General features: G+C 37.6%; 1 protein-coding gene across 1 annotated transcript in view; it reads left to right on the forward strand.

Annotated features, from left to right (window-relative positions):
* LOC128647258 (uncharacterized) overlaps positions 1–15,501 on the forward strand; it is a 73,848-nt gene that overhangs the window by 36,077 nt on the left and 22,270 nt on the right. The gene's annotated exons all lie outside the window — the stretch shown is intronic.

The following is a 15,501-nucleotide window of genomic DNA, read 5'->3' on the forward strand; positions in this document are numbered from 1 at the left end:
TTGGATCTGGCTAAAGATATAAGAGTCCATTGGACTAAAGATATGTATATTGTGGTTTGAAGATAGATATAGGGCTATATTACAAGTGGAGCGCTTATAAAATTAACCAGAGATCAGAGCTCTGGTTAATTTTATAAATGTGCCCCAAATGCCCCCAAAATATAGTGCGGTGTATTTTATTACAAAATAAAGATATCAGATATTTTGGGGGTTGGTGGGAGTGAGGTGGTAGAAAAGAACTGCACTGACAAGTGTCTGTACATTGAGATCTATGAGCTTATATACATATATCCTTGAAAAAACAAACTAAAAAGTTTGTAGTAGAAGCGCTCCAAGTATGAAGGTTACCAATCCCAATAATACAATGTGTATATTCTTGTGATACTACACATATGATCAGTCCAAAAGGGCATCGTCTAGCAGCCTAGTTTCTGAATAGTCGTGGCATCATACCCACACATGAAATCTAAAGAGGAAAAGGCGCCCATATGGTGTAGTATTGTGTGATAAACTTTGTTTAAAGATCTGTAATCGAATGTTACTCACAAGTCTCCTAGCACTACCAAAGTGCTATATGCGCATTCTGGACCTTAAATCAGCCGTCCAGTATCTCACTCCTCGATATGTGTTGTAGATAGTTGTATATCGTCCGTGTGAAACCTCTTAATACTATAGGATTACACTATTTGCAAGTGCTAGCATACTAATCTCAAAGTGGTTCCAGTAGGAGAAATCGTATAGGTGCATCCCAAGAACCTAAAACCTGTATATCAAGATTATGGGAACAAGGGATAATCGCAACCCAAAACTCTGTAGTGAGATAAACCACATAAATGAAATATAATGGTAAAAGCACTGTATTAAAAACATACAATTGGTAAAATCACCAATTGTATGTTTTTAATACAGTGCTTTTCATGAAAGCCATACTTAGCGCTCCACTTGTAATTTGGCCCAAAGTTGGGTTGATATTCACCAGCTGAATAACTTTCCTTAGGTGTAAGTGAGGATGGGTATTTAAGCTATGTATATGTATTTATAAGAAAAACAATAGGTCCAGCACAAATCAACAGTTCAGGAATAAGTAGCAGAGTGCACGGTAGCCAGAGGGTCCTGCTCACCTCCAATGTATAAATCCAAAAGGAAAAAAAGTAGATGGCTCCAGCACTGTTTTGTAAAAGTGAAATAACCTTTATTAAGGTGACATAATGAACAGACAGCGACGTTTCGGGTAACGCAGACCCTTAATAATGCTATGGATTGCTCTGCAGCACAGCTTTAAATAGGCCAGATAGCTTAATTACAAACATATTAACTCCATAATGGCCAGACATTGATTGACCATTGATTGAAATTTCTACTGCCATCTACTGGGCCAATTCATATATTACATATGTAAGAAAGTTTTGGCAATATGTTAAACACATAGGTAAAGTTATTTACATGAGCAGTGATGCAAAGTTTAATCATGTTATCCAAAATTAAAATACATATATATATATATAGAAAGATAAAATTTATAAAAACAAATGGAGATCATAATCTCTATTCAGACCTACAGGATGTAGAGTTTTTAAGTGTTGAATCCACCACACCTCTCTCTTTTTGTGTTCAAGTTCCCTATTGCCTCCTCTCCTAAGTTTAGGAATGTGATCTATTATTTGGTACCTAAGTTGGCTAACAGTATGTCCCATTTCAAGAAAATGGGAAGAAACTGGAAGGGTTTTATCTTGGCATCTGATTGATGATTTATGCCCACTAATCCTATCTCTAATGGGGCGTGTAGTTTCCCCTACATAGCCCCTCCCACAAGGGCATTTTAATAGGTAGACTACAAAGTCTGTATCACAGGTGTAATACCCATTAATTTCTCAAATTTTTTGGTCATTGGTTTGTGCTATGTGTTTACCTTTTATCATCGCATTGCATTGTGCGCAATGGAGACAGGGGTATGAGAGAGGATATCCCCCATCTATGATCACTAGATGTAAAAATTAAGTTTTACACGAGAAAAATGTAAAATTAAAAAAGAAAACCAAACGTATAATTTTTTCTTCAGAATTTAATACACATAGTGATCATATTGCTAATATTATAAAAAAAAGCACTGGTATCTTTTGGGTAAGTTCAACCCCCATATATATGAGTTTCAAGTTCCCCCTATGCACTCATACAGACAGGTGAAAAACATTAGGGATACCTTAGTTAAGGCTGACATTGGTAGTACTAGCACTAATAGGATTACCTATCTTACTACTCCCAAAAAGGGCTCATACCCCTGTCTCCATTGCGCACAATGCAATGCGATGATAAAAGGTAAACACATAGCGCAAATCAATGACCGAAAAATTCGAGAAATTAATGGGTATTACACCTGTGATACAGACTTTGTAGTCTACCTATTAAAATGCCCTTGTGGGAGGGGCTATGTAGGGGAAACTACACGCCCCATTAGAGATAGGATTAGTGGGCATAAATCATCAATCAGATGCCAAGATAAAACCCTTCCAGTTTCTTCTCATTTTCTTGAAATGGGACATACATACAACTTAGGTACCAAATAATAGATCACATTCCTAAACTTAGGAGAGGAGGCAATAGGGAACTTGAACTCAAAAAGAGAGAGGTGTGGTGGATTCAACACTTAAAAACTCTACATCCTGTAGGTCTGAATAGAGATTATGATCTCCATTTGTTTTTATAAATTTTATCTTTATATATATATATATATATATATATATATATATATATATATATATATATATATATATATATATATATATGTGTGTATTTTAATTTTGGATATCATGATTAAACTTTGCATCACTGCTCATGTGTTTAACTTTACCTATGTGTTTAACATATTGCCAAAACTTTAAAAAAATGTGTTAAAATGTCTTACATATGTAATACATCAATTGGCCCAGTAGATGGCAGTAGAAATTTCAATCAATGGTCAATCAATGTCTGGCCATTATGGAGTTAATATGTTTGTAATTAAGCTATCTGGCCTATTTAAAGCTGTGCTGCAGAGCAATCCATAGCATGATTAAGGGTCTGCGTTAACCGAAACGTCACTGTCTGTTCATTATGTCACCTTAATAAAGGTTATTTCACTTTTACAAAACAGTGCTGGAGCCATCTACTTTTTTCCTTTTGGATTTACATATGTATTTATATATATTTATATGTGTGTAAATATGTATTTATTTATATGTGTATAAATGTATTTACAGACATAAACACATAAGTACATACTGTTTGTACACACAGACACACACACACACACACACATATATATATACAGTATATATATATATATATATATATATATATATACTGTATATATATATGTATATAAATATATGGAGCCCTTTGCATGTAAGTAGATGACAACAAGAAATATCATATTAATGCAATTGTGTTATAGTGTATATTTACAGTAAATATTTGAACGTTCCAATGTTATGCACATAGCAGAATATGTTCTAAGCATTTATAATGAGATATTCATGTATATATATATATATATATATATATATATATATATATATATATATACGTTCCAATGTTATGCACATAGCAGAATATGTTCTAAGCATTTATAATGAGATATTCATGTATATATATATATATATATATATATATATATACCTTATTATCTATATATATTGGTATAGATATATGTTGTACAAAAAATAATAATTATATATATATATATATATATATATATATATATATATATATAAATATTTCATTATGAATAAATAGAACATTTTCTTATTTGTGAAGAACATTGGAATGTGAAATATTCATATTTTCATGTTGGGTTAGTGCACATGAGAATATATAATCAGGGTTGCGCGAGAGTGGGGTGTTTTTTTCCATTTTTTTTTTCTATTGACTTCTATGAGGGAATACGTGAACGCACACGCAATTTTCTAAGTTCTGCTTTTTGCGTTCATCAGGTTAGCACGCAAGCAAAAACAGTTTACTTTAAACTCATAATAACCAACGCAGCGAGTTGAAAAAGCTTACATCTAGCACAATTAGCACTCGAGCACTCCACTTGTAATCTGGCCCGAAATGTTTTAGGCTAGCTACATAGATAGCTTTGTTTGAACACTATTGAAGTTGGTGGGAAGCTGGACTTGTCTAGGTGGCTGAGCTTCTGTGGATACTTGGATTTCTGATGTCAAATGATGGTAGTTGCTGGGTGGGATGGTGAAATCAGAGTCCCATTTTTTTCTGAATGGCTGAGGTTCTGTAGGTAGCTTTCTGTTTAGATATGGCTTCATTTAACAGAAATATGGACACAGTAGAATATAACTCTCTTAAACTGAGTGATGATTAGTGATATATGAGCAGCTGTATCTGTTGGTGACTGTATACCTGAGGCACATATATAGGGTTAGATTAGAAGTGACACGCTAACTGTAGTGTGAGTCACAATATCAATATCGCGACCGAGCTAACTTTAGGACGGTATTAAGAGTTGAAAGTAAAAGTGACCTTACAAGCAAAATTTAAATTTGCGTTACACTCATAATATATACAAAATCTAATAAAAATTATTCATATAAATATTATAACATTTTTTATAAGGGTTCAAATGTATTTGGTATTGCGTGCTTCGGGTTTCTCTCACGTGCAAATCATTTGCTTTTAAAATGTAGTATGCTTGCCCAAGCACACACAAAACTTACTTTAAGCTGTGTTTTCACTTAAGCAGGAGCCCTAAATAGTAATCTAGACCATAGTTGGTAGGTGGGTTTTCCTGTTCCAGATTAGACTAGACAAATAGATAATCCAATTTCAAAATGAATGAGAGCACATATCAATGTTTATGATAGTGCATGTTTGCTGGCGTTAGTGCAAGTAGGTACTTTACATGAAGGTGGAGGTTCTTTTCAACAAAGGATAGCAAGAAAACAGAAAATTTGCTAATTGAAGTAAATTGGAAAGTTGTTTAAAATTGTATATTCTGTCTGATTCATGAAAGAAAAAATTTGGGTTTTATATCCCTTTAAGATACTTAATATATTTTCTTCAAGACCCTGAAGGCTGAGTGTTTGATGTAGGGAATGAATATCACTTTTTTGCAATGCTAGATGTTTTGTGTTTATACTATAGTTGATAAGCTCAGTATAGAGTGAAATCTAGGTATTTTGAAGGTTGGACTTTTGAGGTACAGTAGATAGGTCAAAAGATAATTATTTTATTAGTAACGCTAATGAAGTAAGCAATTCTAAATCTCTGAGATGAGATAAGTAATAATTATTGTGGTTTCTGAAAATGCTGATGTACCAATAAAGGAGAGAAACATCTATTGCTTCATTATAGTTATGGATGCATTAATGGTTTATACGCTAAGATTAAGGAGACGTGAACAAGAAATGCTCTTAAAGTGTTGTAGAATGGATGGAGGGGAAATATAACCTGGTATTTCGGCTTTGAGATTATCAATGTTTCATAATGTCCTAATGTAACTAGGGGTTTGCCCTAAATGTGCAACTTGATCTCCCTGTTTCCATATGATCAAGAACTGTACTGGGTATGTACCTAGAGCTCTGTGAAAGGAAGGTGACAATTTGAAGTTAAACTTCTAAAATGGCATAAATCTAATAGCCTCCAATTATAAAAAGTTTGAGCATTAGGGGCCGATTTACCATCTGTCATACGGACATGATACGCTGCAGCGATCATGTCAGCCCAACATCACTGAATTTATCATTGCACAAGCAGTTCTGGTGATATACTGTGTATATATATATATATATATATATATATATATGTATACATGTGTATTTATTTATTTATATATATATATATATATATATATATATATATATATACATGCATATATACACACATAAATATATATATATATATATATATATATATATATATATATATATATATAAACAGTATCTCACAAAAGTGAGTACACCCCTCACATTTTTGTAAATATTTTATTATATCTTTTCATGTGACAACACTAAAGAAAATACACTTTGCTACAATGTAAAGTAGTGAGTATACAGCCTGTATAACAGTGTAAAATTGCTGTCCCCTCAAAAAAACTCAACATAAAAGCCATTAATGTCTAAACCGTTGGCAACAAAAGTGAGTACAAGTGGAAATGTCCAAATTGGGCCCAAAGTGTCAATATTTTGTGTGGCCATCATTATTTTTCCATCACTGCCTTAACCCTCTTGGGCATGGAGTTCACCAGAGCTTCACAGGTTGCCACTGGAGTCCTCTTCCACTCCTCCATGATGAAATCACAAAGCTAGTGGATGTTAGAGACCTTGCGCTCCCCTACCTTCTGTTTGAGGATGCCCCACAGATGTTTAATAGGGTTTAGGTCTGGAGACATGCTTGGCCAGTCCATCACCTTTACCCTCAGCTTCTTTAGCAAGGCAGTGGTCATCTTGGAGGTATGTTTGGGGTCGTTATCATGTTGGAATACTGCCGTGCGGCCCAGTCTCCAAAGGGAGGGGATCATGCTCTGCTTCAGTATGTCACAGTACATGTTGGCATTCATGATCTGTAGCTACCCAGTGCTGGCAGCACTCATGCAGGCCCAGACCATGACACTCTCACCACCATGCTTGACTGCAGACAAGACACACTTGTCTTTGTACTCCTCACCTGGTTGCCGCCACACATGCTTGACACCATCTGAACCAAATAAGTTTATCTTGGTCTCATCGGACCACAGGACATGGTTCCAGTAATCCATGTCCTTAGTCTGCTTGTCTTCAGCAAACTGTTTGTGGGCCTTCTTGTGCATCATCTTTGAAGAGGCTTCCTTCTGGAACGACAGCCATGCAGACCAATTTGATGCAGTGTGCGGCGTATGGTCTGAGCACTGACAGGCTGACCCCCCACCCCTTCAACCTTTGCAGCAATGCTGGCAGCACTCATACGTCTATTTACCAAAGACAACTTCTGGATATGACGCTTAGCACATGCACTCAACTTCTTTGGTCAACCATGGCGAGGCCTGTTCTGAGTGGAACCTGTCCTGTGAAACTGCTGTATGGTCTTGCCCACTGTGCTGCAGCTTAGTTTCAAGGTCTTGGCAATCTTCTTATAGCCTAGGCCATCTTTATGTAGAGCAACAATTCTTTTTTTCAGATCCTCAGAGAGTTCTTTGCCATGAGGTACCATGCTGAATTTCCAGTGACCAGTATGAGAGAGTGTGAGAGCGATAACACAAAATTTAACACACATGCTCCCCATTCACACCTAAGACCTTGTTACACTAACGAGTCACATGACACCGGGGAGGGAAAATGGCTAATAGGGCCCAATTTGGACATTTCCACTTAGGGGTGTACTCACTTTTGTTGCCAACGGTTTAGACATTAATGGCTGTGTGTTGAGTTATTTTGAGGGGACAGCAAATGTACACTGTTATACATGCTGTACACTCACTACTTTACATTGTTGCAAAGTGACATTTTTTCAGTGTTGTCACATGAAAAGCAATAATAAAATATTTACAAAAATGTGAGGGGTGTACTCACTTTTGTGAGATACTGTATACATATATATATATATATATATATATATATATATATATATATATATACTCAGACACACACATTTGAGTCAATTCCAGATGAATACCGAAAACAAGAAAAATATTTTTTATTCAGAAATGAATAGTTAATTGTCAGCTAGATTACGAGTTGTGCGTTATGAGTGAAAAAGCATGTTATGGCTCTTTTTCACTACCGCTGCTATTGCGAGTCTTGCAGGTATAGGTGTACCGCACACTTTTTTGGCCATCACGCAAAGTCCTTTTTCAATGGGACTTCCATAGCACCGGTATTACGAGTTTTGCCTGGGAGGCCAAAAAGTAAGCAGTACAGCCTATACCGACAAGATTTGTACCGCCATCTAAAGTCAGTAGTTATGAGTTTTACGTTACAAATCTGTACCATAAAACTCATAACTAAAATGTTAAAAAGTACACTAACACCCATAAACTAGGACTTCCGGTGGGTGGGGTGGCTGGAGAGCAGCAACGGATCGGAGCTCCGTAGCTTATCTCAACTTTATTCCTCTAGAAGCTGCTTTCCCGGTCGCCCCTGTGACTCTTTCTTGCCAGGCAGACTGAAACAACAATCGTCGGCACATCCTGGCTGAAATTCCTAACGCAGAACTCTCCATCTGTTCCTGGCCCATGGACGGCAAGTATTGAAGGCGCAGAATGGCGCCATCTTGGCTGTGGACCCGGCAAGCTCCCTCATCGCCGGTGCATACATTGCGGCACATCGGTGCACCTAGGTGAGCGGAGGAGATATTTAACTGTCAGGAGTCGCACAAACAGCACTGATGGCAATGCCAAACAAGGGGATAACGCCCATAATAATATTAAAATAAAAAATCACGCTGGGGAAATACTTTTAATCAGTAAAAAGTAACCATACATGCAGCAACCTAGGTTTTATGTCTAATGAGACAAAAAGAGCCAAACTATTATATTACAGAGGGAGGCCTCTTCACCCATAGGAGATATAAACTGCAGCAAAACGAACTTGTTTCCTTCTGTGTGAGATAGAGTTGTATAGCAAATAAAATTTAGCCTGCTTACACCACAATCAGATCACACAACAACTAATGTTGCCTGTGTATGAAGTTTGCAGTGGGACTGTGCTTATTTCTTTGACCGCTGCTTCTTGATGTGATTGAGGGGTGGCCAGCACTGGGCCTGATTTGAGATTGCACTGCATAAAACTATTGAGACCAGTCTCTTGTATTATACAGTTTTTGTCAAGGGAAAAACTTTACAACTCCTAATTTCCACTCTGGCAATCTGCCCTGACTCTCCTTGTATACATATCTTAACCTGCTTCTTCTCATTGCTCAAGCTAAAGTGCACCATCTAGAGGCCTGTTTGCAGCACTCCACCTGAAGAGAGATAACAATACAGGACAAATATTCTGTACCCTTGTTCTATGAAAGTTAACAAATATTTCCAAAGGCTGTCCCCGCCTATAAAAGACACCATGAATCACAGATCAAAAACACAAGAAAAGAAACTTCGACAAGCAGCAGAAAGTCAGGCAGCAAATTCTTCTTCTCAGTTAGAGGGTGGCACTGGCTCTCAGGATCATAGTTCTCTATTGCAAGATCTCAAAGCCTTTTTCTTGCCAAAAATGGACTCTCTGCAGGCGGGGGTGGACACACTGACCAGTGAAGTAAGAATATTTTCTACATGCCTAACAGCTGCAGAACAACGAATTTCAGGAGTTGAGGATAGGCAACAGGAATCAGTTCAGCATGTATATGACAAACTTTGTGGTGCAGTTAAGATGGTGTTTGATTGCATACCTTTGGTTGTTATGGGGATGTCTAAAGTGGCTGCCCTGCAGCATAGTGTTGCAGGTAGTGCAGCTAGGGCACTTGAAAGAACCAAGTCATGTAGAGACAGTTACACTGTCAGTGCTGTAGCTCCTAATGGGGTCTGTTACCATTAGGATATCCCTCAAGTTCCTGCCCCGTCTGTATCCATTTCTCAGTGGATCATGCTTAATATAGGGCAGTGTCATATCAGTACTCACTATTTCCCAGTGTTTCGTGAGAGTGGTACCCAATCCCCTAGTTTTAGGGGTAAAGGTAGTGATGAAGTTGGTCCTTGGAGGTTTTGAAGTAGGCACTTTCCTGTCTGGTGGTGTCTTGCCAGTACCACCGGTTGCTGCCAGTCTGGAAGACATAATCGTGGCCTTATCATAACCTCTAGCAGCAAATTTGTGTTCCATTTCATCAAGTTGTAGTTGACAACGTGCGCCCGAAGTGTTGTTGCGTACCACCCAAAGCATTTGGGCCTTTGGTATCACTTTGATGAGTGATCGTGGGTGGCAGCTGGAGGCATGGAGGATAGAATTTCTGTCAGTTTCTTTTTTGTAGAGTGTAGTGCCCAGAGCCGCACCCTCCTTGAAGATCCTGAGGTCCAAGAAGTCAACCTGTTGACAGCTGGCACACACCTTTAATTTTACCGGTTAATTCAGTGCATTCAGGTGATTGGTCCAGTTCATCAAGGATTCTTCAGTGCCCCTCCAGATAAGGAGGATATCATCAATGTACCTCTTGTAGTACAGGACTCGTGTCTGTTCATATACCTTAAACATATTTTCTTCAATGTGCTCCTTAAGTAAGTTAGCAAATGCCGGAGCCATATTGGAGCCCATGGCTGTACCGGTCAGTTGTAGAAAGAAACTTTTCTCAAATTTGAAGTAGTTCAACTTTAAGCAAAGGGTCAGGAGTTCCACAATAAATTCCGGAGGTGGACCCACATATGGGGTATCTGTTCAAGCATTGGGATATGATCTGGATACCAGATTCTTGTGGGATTATTGTATAAAGGCTGGTAATGTCCATGCTAGCCAAAATGTCATCAGGTCCGATGTCATTCACTCGAGAGAGTATGTCAATAAGAGACAGGGAATCCTGTAGGTATGATTGCATGTTGAGCACAAAAGGCTATAGTAAAGAGTCCACGTAGGTGGCCAGAGGTTGGAGTAAAGATCCCCTGGAATAGACAATGGGACGACCCGGTGGGGAATCCAGTCTTTTGTGGATTTTAGGCAGGGTGTAGATAATAGGTCTGACTGGATATTTTACAGTCAACCAATCCCTCAGGTGCCCGTCAATCCATTGCTTCTGATAGGCATGCTCAATGACACTGTCAATGCGGGTCTTGTAGGTGATAGTCGGATCACAAGGTAAAGACTTGTATGTGAGGGCATCCATTAGCTGTGACACAATTTCCTTTTTATAATCAAGATAGTCCTGTATCACTATTGCACCTCCCTTGTTAGCCAGGCAAATTACAATAGAAGCATCATTGATCAGTGTACGTGTGGCTGCCCAGTCTGCGGATGTCATATTGTTCCTGTGTTTAGGTGCAGTAGAACCTGCTGCTTTCTGCTGGACAATCCTGGTAAAGGTGCGAATGCTGGGGTTAGTGTTGGGTGGTTCAAAGCCACTAGGCTTCTTAAAGCGATGTCATCTTGTCCTCCATTGTTATTTCCTGAAAGAAGTCCCCAGTTTAAGCTGTCTCTGGAACTTCATAGTATCTATATAAGTCATAAAGTCATTATGCACCATGGTTGGGATGAATGACAGTCCTTTGTTGAGAACAATTCGTCCTGGTCAGTAAGATCATGCCGGCTGAGGTTTACCACTACATCCTCCTCCGTCGTGGTTAGAATGGGGGTCTTCTTCCAATGGCCCCCCTCCTAATTTGTGGTATCCGTCTCTCCCTCTTGTGGCTGATATAGTGGTGATGCCTAAAAAAGACTGATGTACTGGGAGCGTTGGTCATAAGTCCTTGGGCATCTGTAGCGTCAGTGTCTGATCCAGAACTGGTATCCACCGTGTTCAGGTGTCTGTTGATATAGACCCTCTGTCTTCTCTGGCGTCTCGACTGGTAATATGTTCTTTCTTCCGGTCCCAATAGCCATCTGTATAGTTTCTTGTCCCTGTTATCCTCAGTTACATAAATCAGCTTTTGGTTCTTTCAAGTGTCCTAGCTGCATTACCTGCAACACTATGCTGCAGGGCAGCCACTTTAGGCATCCCCATAACAACCAAAGGTATGCAATCAAACACCATCTTAACTGCACCACGAAGTTTGTCATATACATGCTGAACTATATTTGTGGACTATTCTATATCGGCAAGACTGATGATGATATAAAAAAAATGTATGGCTAACCATAGAAGTAAATAAAGAACAAAAGAGATAAAAAAGCAATTGCAAAGTAGTGGAAAACGTGATAACAGGCCATTTAATGCCTGAGATACAATGAACATACATTACTTCCTCCTATGTTCTATCCGAACAAGTGACCAGTTCTCACAAGGCAAGCAAACGTAGGAGAGACGGCGTCGCTACAAACGGGGGAGGATTTAACTGTCACCTCTTACCCTGTCTGAGCCTGCAATTCTGTCGATCCAGTTCCAATCCGAGAGAACAGAAGACGCCCAATCGGTCTCACCAACAGAAACAAATGTCAAAAGCAACTGTAAGCCTGCCACGCTACCATACACAGCCAAGAGAACGTCAGCAGAGGAGGAGAAAGTCCGCAATCTAATGCAGCACCGTGGAAATCCTTGAAGCATAGAATGGGTAACAGCTGATAGAGGAACAAACAGCCGCCAAGGATATTGATGTATAAAAAGTAACTTTTATTAAATGTATCCAATAAAATGAATAATAATAATAATATATACAGGGGGGACAATGTTAAGAAGAGAGGAGTAAGCAACAGGCTTACGCGTTTCGGCCGTGGAGGGCCGTAATCATAGCCTTATGGTTACAAATCTGAACATCCATTTAAAAGCAATAAAACTTTCTAATTGGCTAATACAGATACACACCTCTCTATCTTAAAGCAACATACAATTCAAAATCTAATAGCAGCAAAGAGTCATAACAAGTTAATGAATAAAATTTAATTGAAGGATAAATGTATATTAAATACATATAAGGAAGAGCATGTTACGTGGAACATATTTAAACTTAGCATAGGTTATAAGAAACTGTGTTATTGAAACAAACCAATGCGGTAAGTGAATGGAAATAAATCGGTCAATAATCAATAATCAATGGATAAAGTCAATGCTTGATGACAAGTGCAGCAAAATACATGTATATACAACAGCTCAAAAACAAATGTAATAAATAGATAAATATAAATAAATATTCTATTTAGAAAGTGTTAAATTAATACATGTTAAATATATATCTTGCTACAAATTCATCAAGATGAGGTTAAATTACTTATAAACAATAATATATATGTCCATAAAATTGACAGCAGCAGAATCGCTCCCAATAATTAATCAGATCATAATCTGAGTTTAAGGCACTTTGTGTGTTAAGCTTAAAATCCCAGAACATCTCATGTTTATTGAGAAGTTTTTCAATTACACACCACTTGAATGTGCTAAGATCTTTCTGATGAAACTGCACAAAATGTTGTGCGAGATGTGGATTTACCTAAATTTATCGTAGAAAAATGTTCTCTAATTCTAGAAGACACTTCCCTGGTAGTGAGTCCTATATATTGTAGATGGCAAACTTCACATGTGATAAGATATATAACAAATGTTCTAGTGCAATTATGACAACCAAAGATACGATAGGATTCACTGGTAGCCATAGAATTGAAGGTATCAAAAATCTGAGCATGGTCACAGGGCTTACACTTTCTGTGTCCACACCTGAACATGTCATTATGAAACAGCCATGAGCTGTTCCTGCTGGGACTAGTGTTAGTAAGTTTAGTAGGTGATACATAGTTGCCAATAGTCTTACACTTATGATACGAACACCTAAGGCCCTGTTTTACAGTATCTTGCAATTTGTCATCAGCTGAAAGTAAGGAAAAATGTTTTTTGACAATCTTACATATATCGCTATATTGAGTGCTATATTCCATTACAAAAGTAACTCCTTTATGACATTCTCTCTTGTTAGATGCTCTATCCATCAAAAGAGAGCACCGATCAAGTTTATCAATCTCTCCTCTAGCCCTATTTATCACTTTAGAAGAGTATCCTCTGGCCGATAATCTAGTACTCAGTTCATTGGCTTCCTGTACATATTCATTCTGCACAGAACAATTTCATCTCAGCCTAATGAACTGGCCTTTGGCCACAGCATAAGGAACATGAGGAGGGTGACAACTAGAAGCCTCAAGAAGAGTGTTACCAGAAATGGGCTTGGGGTAAACTCTCGAATGTATAGGTCCATCAGCATATGCTTTTAACTGTATATCCAAAAAATGGATTTGTTCCCTATTAAATTCAAAAGTAAACCGCAAGCCAATCTGATTGTCATTGAGAAAATCAATAAATGCCTGTGCTTGTTCCAGGAACCCATCCCAGATGATCAACAGATCATCTATATAGCGTTGAAAAAACAATATATGAGACCTGCATGGATTCATATCTCCAAAGATGTGGGACTGCTCCCACCAACCCAAAAACAGGTTGGCATAGGAGGGCTTTTATCTAAAGTGATAAATAGGGGTAGAGGAGAGGTTGATAAACTTGATCGGCGCTCTCTTTTGATGGATAGAGCATCTGACAAGAGAGAATGTCATAAAGGAGTTACTTTTGTAACGGAATATAGCACTCAATATAGCGATATATGTAAGATTGTCAAAAAACATTTTTCCTTACTTTCAGCTGATGACAAATTGCAAGATACTGTAAAACAGGGCCTTAGGTGTTCGTATCATAAGTGTAAGACTATTGGCAACTATGTATCACCTACTAAACTTACTAACACTAGTCCCAGCAGGAACAGCTCATGGCTGTTTCATAATGGCATGTTCAGGTGTGGACACAAAAAGTGTAAGCCCTGTGACCATGCTCTGATACCTTCAATTCTATGGCTACCGGTGAATCCTATCGTATCTTTGGTTGTCATAATTGCACTAGCACTTTTGTTATATATCTTATCACATGTGAAGTGTGCCATCTACAATATATAGGACTCACTACCAGGGAAGTGTCTTCTAGAATTAGAGAACATTTTTCTACGATAAATTTAGGTAAATCCACATCTCGCATTGTACAATATTTTGTGCAGTTTCATCAGAAAGATCTTAGCACATTCAATTGGTGTGTAATTGAAAAAGTGTCTGCTCCCAAGCCTGGAATGAACAGAGTAAAACTTCTCAATAAACGTGAGATGTTGTGGGCTTTTAAGCTTATCACACAGTATCCTAGTGGCTTAAACTCAGATTATGATCTGGTTAATTATTGGGAGTGATTCTGCTACTGTCAATTTTATGGACATATATATTATTGTTTATAAGTAATTTAACCTCATCTTGATGAATTTGTAGCAAGATATATATTTAACATGTATTAATTTAACACTTTCTAAATAGAATATTTATTTATATTTATCTTTTTATTAAATTTGGTTTTGAGCTGTTGTATATACATGTATTTTGCTGCATTTGTCATCAAGCATTGACTTTATCCATTGATGTACCGATTTATTTCCATTCACTTACCGCATTGGTTTGTTTCAATAACACAGTTTCTTATAACCTATGCTAAGTTTAAATATGTTCCACATAACATGCTCTTCCTTATATGTATTTAATATACATTTATCCTTCAATTATATTTGATGTCAGTTTTATTCATTAACTTGTTATGACTCTTTGCTGCTATTAGATTTTGAATTGTATGTTGCTTTAAGATAGAGAGGTGTGTATCTGTATTAGCCAATTAGAAAGTTTTATTGCTTTTAAATGGATGGTCAGATTTGTAACCATTAGGCTATGATTACGGTCCTCCACGGCCGAAACGCGTAAGCCTGTTGCTTACTCCTCTCTTCTTAACATTGTCCCCGCTGTATATATTATTATTATTATTCATTTTATTGGATACATTTAATAAAAGTTACATTTTATACATCAATATCCTTGGCGGCTGTTTGTTCCTCTAACCATAGAA

Source organism: Bombina bombina, chromosome 2, assembly GCF_027579735.1.
Source record: "Bombina bombina isolate aBomBom1 chromosome 2, aBomBom1.pri, whole genome shotgun sequence".
Lineage (NCBI taxonomy): Eukaryota > Metazoa > Chordata > Amphibia > Anura > Bombinatoridae > Bombina > Bombina bombina.